Source organism: Camellia sinensis, chromosome 9 (genome assembly GCF_055761805.1).
Source record: "Camellia sinensis isolate YWXY chromosome 9, ASM5576180v1, whole genome shotgun sequence".
In the NCBI taxonomy this organism is placed as follows: Eukaryota; Viridiplantae; Streptophyta; class Magnoliopsida; order Ericales; family Theaceae; genus Camellia; species Camellia sinensis.
In genome coordinates, this window is record NC_138969.1 from 168072580 (window position 1) to 168086635 (window position 14056).

A 14056-nucleotide genomic window follows, 5' to 3' on the forward strand; every position below is an offset into this window, starting at 1 on the left:
ACTTCGTGGCCGAGTTCACACCAGAATCCATCGAACATCGAGCTCCGTTGAGCCAGGATGAGCGATGTCCAACCAAGCAAGGAGAAGCACAACCAAAGGCAAAAGAACAAAGGAAAGAGGACAAACTCAGACCCTGTAGCATTTACATCGGCGACTCCTTTCGACTGTTTGTTGATGGGAGTTCAAACCGACAAGGAGTGGGGGCAGGAGTAATATTGATATCCCCAGATGAGCAGGTACTAGAACAATCAATCCGTTTGGGATTCAAGGCCTCAAACAATGAAGCAGAGTATGAAGCACTCATTGCAGGACTGAAGTTGGCAGCAACAGTGCAAGCAGATGAGGTAATAGTTTTTTGTGATTCACAACTAATTGTTAACCAGACAACAGGTGAGTTTGCAGCCCGAGATGAACGAATGTCGGCCTACGTAAAGGAAGTCATCAGACTGTCAGCCTTATTTCAGAACTATAGACTACTTCAGGTAAGCCGAGATGACAACAGCCACGCCGATGCGTTGGCTAACCTAGCTAGTGTAGTATAACTTGGGAAAGCAAGGACAATAATGATTGACTACCTGTCGGGCCTAAGCATTAAACCAGTAACTACAGAGCATGAAGCAATGTACATAGACATGGAACCAAGCTGGATGGACGCAATTATTGCGTTCCTAAAAGAAGGAAAGCTACCAGATGACCGCAAGGAGGCACACAAGATCAGATTGAAGTCGTCAAGATTCAGTCTGATAGCAAAAGGACATCTCTACAGAAGGTCCTTCACTGGACCCCTTTTAAGGTACGTACACCCTTTGCAGGTTGAAGATTTTCTATATGAAATCCATGAAGGAATTTGTGGAAGCCACACTGGGGGCAGATCACTAGCTCACAGGGCCATTACCCAGGGGTATTGGTGGCCTTACATGCAAAAAGATACAAAAGCCTACGTGAAGAAGTGTGAACAATGCCAAAGGTTTGCACCCTTGATACACTAGCTAGCTGCTGACCGGAACCCTGTATCCAGTCCTTGGCCATTTGCCCAATGGGGCATAGATCTCGTTGGCCAATTACCCCAAGCAACAGGACAAAGAAAGTACTTTCTGGTAGCAACAGATTACTTCACAAAATGGATAGAAGCAGAACCTCTTGCCAAGATCAGAGATGTGGATGTCAAGAACTTCATATGGAGAAACATCATCACCAGATTTAGAATTCCAAGAGCAATTGTTGTAGACAATGGAACTCAATTTGACAGCAAGCCAATCAAGAACTTTTGTGCAAAGTTCAAGATCAAGAACTACTTTTCAACCCCAAGCTTTCCACAAAGCAATGGACAAGCAGAAGCATCCAACAAAGTAATTTTGGATGGAATAAAGAAGAGGCTGCAGGAAGCAAATGGCAAGTGGGTAGACGAATTGCCCAATGTACTATGGGCATATCGAACTGCGCCGAGAAGATCAACAAGAGAATCCCCCTTCGCCATGGCTTATAGCATAGAAGCAGTCATCCCGTTGGAGATCGGCATCCCAGGAATCAGAACCCAGGGAGTAGAAAACGGGACTAATGACGTACTCTTAGCCCGAGATCTGGATCTTTTAGAAGAAAGAAGAGAAAAAGCTGCAATCCAGCTTGCAGCATACCAGCAGTAACTTGCAAAAGCTTATAACAAGAAAGTCAATCCAAGAGAGTTTCAAGTGGACGACCTAGTCCTAAGGAAAGTCGTCGGCAATAAGAAGGATCACAGAGAGGGCAAACTTAGCCCAAACTGGGAAGGACCCTACAAAGTCATCTCGGTACTGGGCAATGGGGCATATCGGCTTGAAGATAATGAGGGCAAAGAGTTGTCAAGACCTTGGAACACTTGTAATTTGAAATTTTTCTATCGTTAGAATTTCTTTGTTCCGTTGCCATTTACCGAAGTAAATAAATAAAGATTCAGTTCTTTTTTCAAGATACTTGACATTGTCTCTAGAATACATGCATAATGAGAACCCAAGTGGAACTCAGATTCACATTAGGGGGCAGAGAGAAGAAGAATATGTTTAACACTTGTTGAAATTTGTGGACAATTTACAAGTTAAGTTAAACTAAAATTATTGCTTAACATTTGTTGAAATTTGTGGACAATTTACAAGTTAAAGTTAAGCCGAAATCATTGTTTAACACTTGTTGAAATTTGTGGACAATTTAAAAGTTAAGTTAAACCAAAATTATTACTTAACACTTGTTGAAATTTGTGAAAAATTTACAAGTTGAAGTTAAGCCGAAATCATTGTTTAACACTTGTTGAAATTTGTGGACAATTTACAAGTTAAGTTAAACCGAAATTATTGCTTAACACTTGTTGAAATTTGTGGACAATTTACAAGTTAAGTTAAACCAAAATTATTGCTTAACATTTGTTGAAATTTGTGGACAATTTACAAATTGAAGTTAAGTCGAAATCATTGTTTAACACTTGTTGAAATTTGTGGACAATTTACAAGTTAAGTTAAACCGAAGTCATTGTTTTACACTTGTTGAAATTTGTGGACAATTTGCAAGTTGAGTTGAACCAGTATGATGTTCAACACTTGTTAAAAGTTTACAAGTTAAAGATTAAAACCAAAAAGTTTGTCTATCTGAGGTGTGCCACCCCGAGAAGATTGTACAAAGAAGGAAAAGTATGCAGAATATTCTAAGTATAGAATCATGCAGAAACAATGAAGAGAAGACAAGAGTGAAAGCACTAAGAAAAGAAAAGTTACATTAGCATTCACCAAGAAAAGGGCACATCGGCCATACAAAAGGCTTACATTGTTCCAAAAGATAAAGAAGAAACAAAATACAAGTAAGCAAAAGAAAAACGTGAAGCTAAGACTCATCTCCACCAGTTGGTTGAATTTGAAGATCAGATGTTTGTTGAGAAGACATCTCAACAGTCTTATCCGCCGCGACCTCGGCGTCAATTTCGGAGTCAAGTCTAAGACTTGCTCATTCTGAAGAGGGGACTTGGCCCCATTAGCATCTTTGGATTTTCTTACCAAAGCCTCATCCTCTTCCTCATCACCGTCCTCAGACTCAGATTCGCCGACATCTTGACTTGAAGGTTGAGCTGGAGGGAATGGAAGAGGAATGACATCAGCTTTCCTCAGTGGTGAGTCCTCTGGGACATTGAGTTTCTTTAGAAGGGACATCCAACCAAGGGTGAAACCCTTGTTGCATGCCTCCTTCACCTGTTCTTCGTAGGCATCTGTGACGTCGGCCATGCCTTGGGCATACGCCTTCTCGTCGGCATCTTTTATTTCGGCTTCTTTGGTGGCCAGTGCCTCCTGAAGCTCCTTTTCGACTTGGACCATTTTTTCCTCGGCTTCTGTTTTCTGAGACTCAGCCACTTTCCTAATAGCCTCAGCAGCCTCAACCTTCTCTTCGGCATTGGTCTGAGCTTTGATTACAGCCTCAGCTTGGTCTTCCAGCTTCTTCATTTTTGATTGTAAGCCTTTGTTGGTTTTTTGAAGAGAAGAGAACTCCCTCTTCATATCAACCAGCTTCTGCTAATTTTCAAAAGACTGAACAGAAAAAGAGTAGGCATGCTGGATGGCCTGAAGAAAACACAAGGTAAAAGTTATTTCAAAAATTTCTAAGTATGAAAAAGAAAAGGAAAAGTTCTAGATGAAGGACACTTACTTGAATAGAGCGTTGAAACATCAACGCATAGTTTTCGTATTCGCTTAACTCGGCGTTTCGCTCCAGATCACCTGGTAACAGCAGAGCAGTGCTGAGCGCAATGCCGACATTAATATCCTCGGCGCTATCATTTGCCATGACTGGCTTATCCTCTAAATTAATTTCGGGGGCCTAGGGGGTAGCATGCTTCTTAGACCCCGAAGTTGTAGCAGAGGATGACTTCGACTTTTTGGATTTTGGGGATTCTGATGGTTGGGCTTCAGAGCGCCTCTTCCCAGCAGAGGGTTGAGGTTTGTCACTCTCAGCCAACTTTGAGATAGGCAAGGTATCTTCAGATTCAACCTGAGTTACCTTAGCCTTGGGTTGAGCCTTCTTTATTCTTTTCGGCTTTGGTGGATGAAGGGTTTGTGCTGGTTGATCGTCAACAGATGATGGAATGCTGGCCAGAAGATCTTTTTGCAACTGGTTTTGGGCGACCTATCTTGGCAATAGAAACTGTTCGGCGCCGGCGCCGGCGTTGTGATATTGGAACCAAGTATGGAGCTGAAGTTGACGGTTGCTCGGCTGGATCAGAGGTTGACCCCTGATTTGTCCGAGATGTGGATGCGGTCTGTGGAGTTGTGGCAGAAGGTGGAGAGAGACTTTTCTTCTTCCTCTTAGGGACGTCGGGCAAGGCTGACTTATAAGTTGGGATAAAGTTGAGGAGTAGGGGCGCCTTTCGTTTGTAAATTGGCAAGTTCAGAAGTTTTTTCAAATCCTTGCTGGGATAGAAGGATTGGCGAAAATTCTTTGGAGGTTGAGGAAGAACGGCAAAAGATAAAAACAACATAGACATTAGAACAGGAAATATTGAAAACTTTATGCGAGAAGATAAAAAGAAACTTATGAAGGGTGGCCCTTACCAGCTCCTTCCCCCAAAACAGTGCGGCTTAAGGGATAAAGATGGAGGTTGTCGTTTGGCTGAAACTCCCAATTGTCCGAGACAATGAAGTAATCGTCTCCAGCTCCCTTGTTGGAGTCTGGGAGGTCGGCTACGATTTTATATTCGGTGGATCTCGGCTTAAGGTAATAGACATAGTCCATGTCTTTTCTAAGACGACACATAGTATAACAGCATTGGACGTCGGCAAGTGTAATCCTGGCATTCTCTTGTTTAACTAAAGCTATGGTACCAGTAATAACTCGGTAAGAATTGATGGCGAGGTGCATTGGGTTCAATTTATAGAAATGAAGGATTTGACGGAAAAAAGTGTTAAGTGGAAACCGAAGTCCACACTCAATAAAGACAACTACAGGGAAGGGCTGGAGTGATCAGTAGGCATGATGGAGTCATCATCCCCAGCCAACCTCAGATTGACATCGGTTGGGATTTCAAACTCTTGCCTAAAAAAGTCTAGCTTAGAAGGGGTGTCTACCCGATGTTTCCACATACCCATAATATCGGGATAACTAAAGGTATTGGATTTCAGAAAGAAGATGTTTCAAAAAAGGATTATTGGGACCTCGGCAAAAAAACCTAGGTTTGAGTTTTTCCTAAAATGTAAGGGATGTTTCAGTTTTTCCTAAAATGTGGGTTCTACAGACAAATCCCAAACCTAAAACTATGGAGATGAAGATCAAAGGCACAGATCTGGAAAAGACACAAAAAACAGAAAACAAAGGCGAAATTTCAGAATCAAGAACAGAGATAGACTATCAAAAACATGAAGAATACAAAGGGTTGAAGGCCAAGAACATTGGCAAGACGTGCAAGAAAACTATGAACAGTACATGTATTCAAGGCATAAGCAAAAAGTAAAATCAAACACATTCAGATGAATGATTCACAAATTAAATGTTTGAGCAAGGCAGTAATAACAAGAAATTCTAGAAAAGATCAAGAACTGGAATAAGAAGAAAATAGTTGCTTACCAGAAAATATGAAGCTAGTGTGAAGATTGCCGAAGTCAGACGACGGTCGTGGAGTCAACAAAATGGTGCAAAACACGACGGAAGGGGTAAACGGAATAAGTTTCAGAGCAAGGAAGCTTGAACAATGGCGAACTCGAGAAGAGAAAATTAGAAATAGGAAAAGTTTTCCAGAAACAAGAATAAAGTGAAAGGGAAAAAATCGAAGAGGTGTTTTGTTAAAAATGAAAACGGCGGTAAAAAGTAATCAATACGCCTAGAAAAACGTATGTGTCAGACGGCGCACGTGAGAGAGAGACGGCTTACGGGCGCGTCACAGGTACGAACCAGTAAGAAAGAAACGCGTGGCTAAAAATGGTTGAATTATGGTGTATAACAACTCATACGCGTAAAAGGGTTCTTGAAGTTCTTGTTCTTTAGCAATAACATGTCGGCCAAAATAATGATCTCGGCTAAGATACTGAAAACCGACGTACTGAGAAAATGGAATGATATAGGTTCCATCACCTCAGAATGCCGAGGTAATAGAACCTAGGGGGCAGTTGTGGGGATATATTTTTGAGTACCGACACGTGACAAGGTGACGCCGACGTATCAGCCGAGGTACCACGTGTCAGGGTCATGACGCCGAGGTTATCTCGGGTAAGTCGAGGTTATCTCCGAGGATATCGAAATCCGAGATAATCGGATAAAAGATAAGGGACGAGAGTCCTAGAATAAAGAGGAGACTTAGCCAAGATAAGGATAAAGCTCTTAGGGAGTTTATCTTTATCTCTTGAGGAGTCCAAAGTAAGTACTGAACAGGAATATATAGAAGTCAGGCTTTTAATGGGATTTGGATTGAGGATTGCGGTAAGTATAAAAGAGAGGCACCCCTGTGGGTTTAAGGAACGCAATTTTATGCTTTGAGCATTGAGTTTAGCATTATTGATTATCTTTGAGAGATATACCGACTTGATTGTCGGAGAGTCCTAGGGTGATCGAAACCACCACCAGAATCTTATCTTTCTGTTGCAGGTTAGGCAGGTGTCATCTATTCTGCCAGTGTTCTCCAGCTGAATACTGAGTCGGGCAGTGTGATCTGAAAATCACCCATACACTATCTATATATTATATAAGAAAAATAAGATTTTCGTGAAGAATATTGTAGGAGCTCCAAAACTTCATAATAAATTTGTAGATTTATTGAATTAAAAAATAAATTAAAGCATTGGCTAATCCATTAAAGTAATAGTTTTCAAAATATTAATAATTTCATAATTTATAGTTTTCAAAAGGAAAGATAAAAAAAATATTGCATATATTTCCAACCTAATCCTGTCCCATTGATATTTATTTCCTTTAAAAAAAAAAATTAGAACTTGCTTCTTATTACAAATATTATTCATACCATATATAACTACCAATCCTTAAAATTCATGATAAAAATTAGGAACCTTCAAAATATTTTGACTTAATTGCACACATTTAATTTCTTTTGTACACTTTTTTTTTTTTTTTTTTTTTGATTTGTTTTGCACACTCATATGTACTAATATTTATGCCTAAATTATAAATTTTTAAATACATGTGGTGGGTGTGAAAGGAAATTAAGTATGTATAATTATAAGGACCCTTCATATTAGCCTCATTCATTGATTTTGTTTTTTTTTTTAAAAAAAATTATATCTCATCAATTTAATTATTTAGTTAATGGATTTTCACACTACTAAAAGACAATTTTTTTAGTATTTTTTATAAAGATAACTTCGTTTAAAAAATAATTAATTATTTTTCAAATATTAAAACATTTTACATAAAAATTTGTATTAAATAAAAATTTAATAAAATTTAAATTGAAAATTATGATTTGTTTTGGGACTTCACTTCTTTGATCAAGTTTTATGCTAAAAATAAAATCTATGAACTAGTTAGCTTAATCTAATCTTAAATAATTCTTTCATATGTAAATATAATTTAATATTAGACATATTTTAAGAATAAATATATAATTTCTTAATTGAAGTTTTAGAATATTAATAAATATGCGAAATATATATATTAATTCATTTTTTTTTGGTTATAAAATTTTTTACAATATTTTTACCATTTTAAAAAATAAATAATTAGACAATGTGATGGTTGGGCATGAATCAAAATGATTATCTAAAAATTGGATTGATATATAGCATAAAAATCAACCAAATCCAATTTTTATACTACTTTTAGTATTTGATCCAATATTATCTCATACATATCATAACTTAACAAATTATTAAACATAAGTTTAAATTGATTATTATTATCTGCTTTCACTAATTGAACAATCAATTTTTAAATCGAGCCCAAGGTAGGATTAGATAATTTTTTCATACATAAATATACTTAATTATTTGTGTAAGAATTTTTAATATAAATATATAATTTTTTTTTACAAAATATAAATAAATAAATATGCCAAAAATATACGTACATTTTCTTACTTTGGTTATAAAAAATAATCATAATATATCTACCAATTTTAAAAACAAAAAAAGTAAGTGGGTTAAGTGATCATGAATTGGGTATGAATGAAGATAATTTTCCAAGAATTTAATTGTTGGCATAAAAATTGAACTTAATCTAACTTCTAAATTACTTTTAATGTTTACTGCAAGTACTATCCCTCAAATTATTTTATACTATTAAGAACCTAAGAAATTATAATATAATTTAAACATAAAATTTAAATTGATTATTATCAACTATTTCTATTAATTGACCGATCAAAATTTTAAATCAAGTCCAAAGTATGGTTACAACAATGCCCATATTTTAGGTTGATCTTGGATAGTTTTTTCACATATAAATATACGTAAATATTCATGTAATAATTTTAAATATAAATATAAAATTTTATCAAAGTTTGAATTTTTTTAATAACTATGCATAAACATGTACATATGTTTATTCACTAATGTAATAAATAAATGAGTTAAATAGTTCATGTTTAGGTATAGACTAAAACAATTCTCTAATGATTAGGTCATGACTAAGTTGAGATAAATGTTAAGTCAATTAGATTATGTAACTTTTAGTGTAACACAATTATAAATCCTCAAGTCAACTCTTATTCTTTTGTATTCGTAAATTATGGCATAGGAAAAACAATAATTTTATATCTAAGTAAGACATATTTTTAAATTTTTACAAAATAGACAATGGATAGTTAATAAATTGAAAGATAAAATTTATTATATGATTGGGCTATCTCTAACATAAAATAAACTAAATTGGAAAACTTATAACACAAAATGCATTTATATTTCATTGTAAATATAGTTTTTCTAATTTTATTGCACTTTTTTAAAAATACATTCTACTATAGTTTATTTATTTCTTATAAATAAATTTTGTGTTATTATTTAATTTAAAAATTAATTTTTAATTATTTATTTAAACCTATGCATAGCACGAGTATTATGATTTATAAAATAACTTTAAAAAATTACACCCATGCTATGAAGATCCCTTAAGAAAAGTTGAGTAAGAGAGAAGAATAAGAAAATAGCCCAATGTGAGATGCCAAAACTAGCGATTGTGAGATAATCGAAAAGTTATACTTCGTAGGTAAATGCTGATTTTAGGAAAGATAAAAGGATAAGGGTCACTAGTAGTTCATTATTTGTCATTTTTGTTTTGTTATTCAAGTTTTTGATTTAAACAAATTTTGCTAGATTGAGTTTCATAAAAAAAAAATTATTATTATTATTATTATTACTATTATATGGTAAACTAAAAAATTGAAATTAGTAAAAAATGATAATAATAATTATTGAATTTCACATAATTTACAATATTATCTAATATATGGCAAACAAAAATTATGAAACTCTTAGAAAATAATAATCAGTGTGTTTGGTTTGAGTTTTCTGGATTAAATTTTTTGAAAACTGAGTTTTTTTATTTTCATATCCTTTTGTTTTTAGTGAATATTTTTTAAATTTTAAATTTTTTTTTTACTTTGTTAGATGCATTATCTAAAAAGTTAAAAAAGTAAAAAATTTGTGAAAAAATATTTTAAAAAATTAATAAATACATAAAAATATAAAAAATGTACTGAATTCTTGTATTTTTTTGGTATTTTTGGTATTTAGTGAATTTTTTTTAAAAACAATTTACATTTTTTTTACTTTTTAGGTGTATTTATGTTAGGTGTGTTTAAAAAGTAAAAAAATTGCTTAAAATATTAAAAAAAATCAGTAAAAACAAAAAAACACGAAAAATAAGAAAATAAAATTTTCTGAAAAATGAAAACAAGCAAGTTGTGTATTTATATTTTATCATAAGTGTAGTTTTTGTTCCTAAAAATAAAAATTGAAAAGTGCAACTTTATAATTTATCATAATTTTGTTTAACTTTTATTAATTACGTTATGATTCATGTCATTATTATTTTGAACTTAAAACGAAAAGAAAGAAAAAAAAAACATAAGCAAAATTGTGATAAAAATAGTTAAAATTTAATTAATTATATTTTTTTACTACTTAATTTTAATTTTAAAATTAACTATTAATTATTTATTTGAAATCGTACATAACACGGGTATTATATTATTAGAAAATTATACAAAGTGATGAGTGTTTTTTTTTTTACCAAACTAATTTTTTGTTTTCCGAAAATAGTTTTTGACAACTCGGTAAAAGATGTATATTTTTTTAACTTTTTTATTTGTACAAAGCAAATAATATGTAGTGATAGGTAGTTTGTCTTGGTGAATGTAGACGAACCAATATCTGAATGTAGAATAGAAAAAGGGGAAATTACCCTTTATGATGATTTTTAAAAATTATAACACATTACTAGAAAAGTTTATAATTTTAATAATTTTTTGGATAAATTACAAATAAATCTCTTGAGATTTGCTTAAAATACGAATTATCCCCTGTGGTTTGAAAAATTACAAATACCTCCCTGTTAAAAATTTTTATTTAACAAAATTAATTGAAAAGTGAAATTTCAAAATGTTCACCTATATAATAATAAAATTATCTGAATTATTAATTGAAATAAAATTTCAACATGATTAAAAACTGTTAATTAACTTGATGATTTATTAATAAAAATATCTATTTGTTATGAAATTAGAAACCTTAAGAGGCATAATGTAATTTCTAAAACTATAAGAGATAATTTATAATTTAAATAAACTCAAGGAGTGTGTTTGTAATTTATCCTTTTCTTTTTTTTTTCTTTTGATAGAGAGTGTAATTTCTTCTAAAAAATTATCCTATTTGGTAGTTTAAAAGTATTGTTTAATTGTCTCATAATATTCATAATATTTATTTAAAATAGGTGTTTAATTGTCTCTGAAAAGAGATAAAAAAAAATAATAATACTCCCTCCGTCCCATAATATTAGTCCCTTATTCCATTTTTCATTGTCCCAAAATATTAGTCCCTCTTCAAAAATCAAGTACAAAAATAATATAAATTTCTCATTTTGCCCTTCTTTTAAATTCATAAATAATATAAAAAGTACAATTATGACATTGATATTCTCAAAAAAGTGTACTATCAAAGGGTAATTTTGGAAAACCAACTTTTTAAAAGTACAATAATTGTACTACTAAAAAAAGTTGGATTCCTCAAAAGGGACCATTATTTTGGGGCGGAGGGAGTAAATTCTACTGATTCAACTAATGACAGTAAAGTTATAACATCACGTCATCTTGTCCCAAGAGCATGTCCAAACCTTGGAGGATTAATTTTTATTTTATTTTATTTTTTTGAGCTTCTTGTCTTTTATCTATTTTCATGGAATCTTAAAAAGAAGAGATAGCCGTGAATGCTTTTACTAACTTTATTCAACATTTTTGCAATTTGAATTCAAAAGTCAACATTTATTTATATTTTCCGCGAGTGACTTTTTTTAAGAATAATATTATGGATTATAAAAAAATATTATAAAACATATTATAAAAAAATTTTATCCTTTGATTAGTGTGATGTTTTATTGTATGTGAAATCTAAAGATAAAAAATCTTTTATGATCATCTTTATGAAATTTTTTTCATAATTTCTACCATTTCTCCTTTTTTTAACTCTGTTAATGGCGGTAAAATTGTGAAAGAAAGAGAAAAACATTGTGAAAATAATAAAAAAATTTCCATTAATATATATATTTGATTAATTTTGTTTTCAGTTCATCTTAATCATCCAAGAGATCAGTCTGTGTTTATCCACCTGATTTATATATATATATATATATATATATATATATATATATATTTGTTTTTGGTACATATGAACACACTTGAAATTCAACGGTTCTCAATGTTGAACATTTCAAACGTGCTGCCAATTTAAGAATGTGCGCTTCAAAAGAAAAAAAGAAAAAAAAAATTAGAATCTTGTTTTTAGTGTTCATTTAAAAAAATTATACATTTTACATAAAAATACATAAATAAAAAATATAAAACATTTTATTTACATCATTTAGCAAGGACGAATCCCAACACTAGAGAGTAGTCTAGTAATTGGACTAGAGGATGGTTCAATTGTGAGCCTTGTGAGTTCACGTTGAGCTCATTTTAGTAATTCAAATGTTTTGTTTTGTAACACTTGTGAAGTAGATTATATATTTTAGTAATTCAAATGTTTTGTTTTGTAACACTTGTGAAGTAGATTATATACGTGAAAATTCAGATTGATTGAATATTCGTAACAACATAATTGGATTAAATTCAAATTTATATTTTTCTTACGAGACACAAGAAACAATCCACATCATCAAAATGGACCCAATGTAAGCCCACAACGCCTCAACTACCAATCGAAAGCCTGGTCCAAAACTAAAATAAGTAGACTAATAGGTGGAATGATGTACACCATTACATGTGATGCTTTCTTTTCTTTTTATTCTTTTTTTTCAAAAAGTAATATAGAAAAATAGGTGAAATAATGTATCAAAAATAGTGGCAAGGAATAAATGAAAACCAAGGGATGGATAGGAAGGAGGTGGAGGAGATGGAAGGGAAATAAAAGTAACACACGTGGAGGGAAGGCATTGAAAGAGAGTGAAAGTAGGGAAGTTATGGCATTGGAAAGGGAAAAGAAGCATGAGCAAGTGGTCGAAAGAAAGAAAAAAATGTTGCAAGTGGTGGTCCGAAAGGGGCTAGGTAGGTGGTGAGGAAAGCGGCCAGGTGAAAAGGGGTTGAGAGCTATTAGAGAGGGGGTTAAGGTGGTTGTCAAAAGTTGCAGTAGTGGTGGTGGGCAGTGGTCGAAAGAGGAGAATGTGATGGTTCAGAATAGGTAGAGAGAGAAATAAATTTTAAGATTTTGTCCCTTTTACGCTGTATTTGGTTGGAGGATTTGAGGAGGGATTTGGAAAGAGAAAGGGAATAGGTGTGTGAAACTATGTGAAATGTAGGCATATTTTTTTCACATTTCACCTACCTTTTCCATTTCTCTTTCCAAATCCCTCAACCAAACACAGCATTAATGATTTTATTTATGGACAAAATAGCATTAAAAAAATATGAATGGTGGGGGTATCCAACAATATTGCATTTAGAGGCTACCTAACTTTTGTATCTTTTTCCTATCATTAAATTACAGATAATATAATATTATACAAACAAAATTTATACGGAATATTATGTTTCATTTACAATCATTAATTAAAAGTCAAAATATTTATCATTTTAATTCATTATTATAAAATATTATTATCATATCATTCTCATCTTAATTTTTATATAAAATTTATTTAAAGACATGATTTTCCTTACATCATTCTTGTCTTTACAGGAGGTCTTTAGTAATATGACTTTTCTTTTTAGAGTTGTTAAATTTACTCCCAATAATTCATTTTGGTTGCATTCAACTGTCACAATAATGCCTTTGCCCCCATGACTACATGCGTTCCACTGATACCGACTCGTCACAAATGCATTTTAATAATTGAAAGGATAAATTATAATATATTTTTAAAAACTATAATATATTTGCATTTTTTTTTTTAAATTTCAAAACTCAATAGTTAATTATCTTGAAATATTATCTTGTTACAAGTAATCCTTTATGTTAGGATTTTATTATGAATTTAAACAAAATCATATTAGAGTTATGTTAAGGATACCAAATAGTTTATCAAATTTTCTACCAAATCTCTTACATGGATGTGGGACCCACATACATGTGGATTTATGTGGGTCTCACATTTGATAGAAATTTTGATAAATTATTTGGGGTCCATAATATTTTTCATCTTCTCATCATATTATATTTATTGAGTTTTTAAGTCAATAATACTCTTATATGGTAAGTTCATTTGCAATTTGTTACTAAGATTATGGAGACAAAATGCAAATAGAATAGACTTTTTATGAAATATGGGTTGAGTATGGATTGGGTTTGAAGTGATGTGGTAAAGAGGTGATGTAACTTAAATAAGATAATGTGACTTAAATAGGATAATGACTTTTTGACTTTTTTAGGGGATGCCAAACAAGGCTCTAGTTAAATCC